Raw genomic sequence first — 1,798 nt, 5'->3', positions numbered from 1 at the left:
CTTGGCACAGCGCCGCCGCGCCCCGCGCCTCGTCGGGCTCGCACGCGTCGCACGTGCCGTCGGGGGGCAGCTCCTCAGCGCTGCCCGACGCCATGGCCGGCCCCGGCCCCGCAGCTACTTTCGCTTCTGCAGCTGGGGCCGCGTCGCCTTCCACTTCCTGAGTCATTTAAAGTGGCGATGGCTGGGCCCCCCTGCGCCCGCCAAGAAGCGCCGCCGCGACGCGACGCGGGCCGCGACCCCCCCGCGGGGGCCCCGAGGAGCTAGGCCTGGCCGTGTCCCCCGCTCTCTCTCTTTCTTCCTTTCTCGAGGTGTTTCTGCCGCCCGATGGAGAGACCGCAAGGTAGAAGGAAGAGCTGCAAGAAAGAGGCAGGCGACAAAGCCTTGCCTGCCTCTATCCCGACTAGGGTGGCTATCCTAGAGGGCAGTCCAGTTGTCCTCTGTCCATACAAAACTGGGTGCCTTTATGCAGGGCTGTCCCTGGGGGGGGACAACTCAGGGCCTGCGCTTTGGGGGCCCCCAGAGCTGGGTGGAGCGGCTGTGGCGACTTCCTGCTGCCACCGGCTTTGCATTCGGCTGTTTGTCCCCCCCCCCCCTGCAATCTGACACTGGCTTCCTTGCTTCCAGGGCAGGGATCTGCACAGGCTGACTTGCCCCCGGCCCCGCATCCTGCTTGGGTTGCCTCTTGGAAAAAAAAAATAGAGGCCATAAAGGCACTGGCTTTATCAATAAAGGACAGAGTAGCAGAAAACTGGCACGTCCTCTGTGATGGCTGCCCTAATCCCAACTGTGCAGCTGGGCCAGTGGAAAACATGACCCTGGTGCCTGGTCTCACCCCGGGACCATGGCAGCTAGTGTCGCTCTTACGGAGGTGGTTAAGGGGGTAACTGTAGCACACCAAGCACCCCCCTTCCCTCCTTGCAACACCCCTACACGCCGCCTTGAAGTGAATCCCAGATGAGATTTTCCTCTTCCTCTTAACAATCTTGCCCATTCACATGCTGGGACTGGAACGTGTTTTTGAAGCTGGGCCCTGATTAAGACAATGGTTTTGTTTTAGGATTAGGCAAAGGGTGGTTTGGATAGGGATGATTTTGCTCCAGGTAGGGGGTTGGACTAGACTGGTGGTTCTCATTGTACCAAGGCTCATTTGTAAATATTGATGGCCATTTGCGACCTGCTGCCTCCAAGCCCAAGCCCCACAAAATGTGTCGGGGGGAGGGGGTAGCATTGGGAGCCCCAAGCAGTCCCTTGCAGGCTGCAAGTCTGCCAGCTTGCAAGGGAAAAGTACGGTTTCCCATGTTTTTCTCCTTTAAAGGAGAATCCATTTGTTAAAATTCGTTGATCCACTTTTAAAGCTTGTTTGCAACCTTTTCATATATTCTTGAGAGTGACTTTTGGGTCACAAATCAGGGGTTGAGAAACACTGGACTAAATCAGCAGTTCTCAACCTTTTGCACCTTATGTCCCACCTATGTAAGGTCAAAAAATCCTGGTCCCATGGGTCGATGAGCAGGGTGAAGGGTCCCCTCAGAGGTCAGTTGAAGAGCAGGGGGAGGTCCCCCAGTGGCTGATTGAAGTGCACAAAACTGAAACTGGAAGTCCCATCTGTGGCAGCTCTGGTTTTGCTGCCACAACCCGAGTCCCACCTAAAGGACCCTTGCATCCCACTAGCTGAGAAACCTTGGACTAGACTGACCTCTAGAAGTCACTCTCAGCCTTTCCTCTCTATGGGCATCTTTGAACCTGTGGGAGGAGGGATGCTTTAATTAGTCTCTCAGGAGCTGCTCTAATTAAAATC

This window comes from Crocodylus porosus, unplaced genomic scaffold (assembly GCF_001723895.1).
Source record: "Crocodylus porosus isolate Cpor-Errol unplaced genomic scaffold, CroPor_comp1, whole genome shotgun sequence".
NCBI lineage: Eukaryota > Metazoa > Chordata > Crocodylia > Crocodylidae > Crocodylus > Crocodylus porosus.
Note: the sequence above shows the minus strand (reverse complement) of the source record.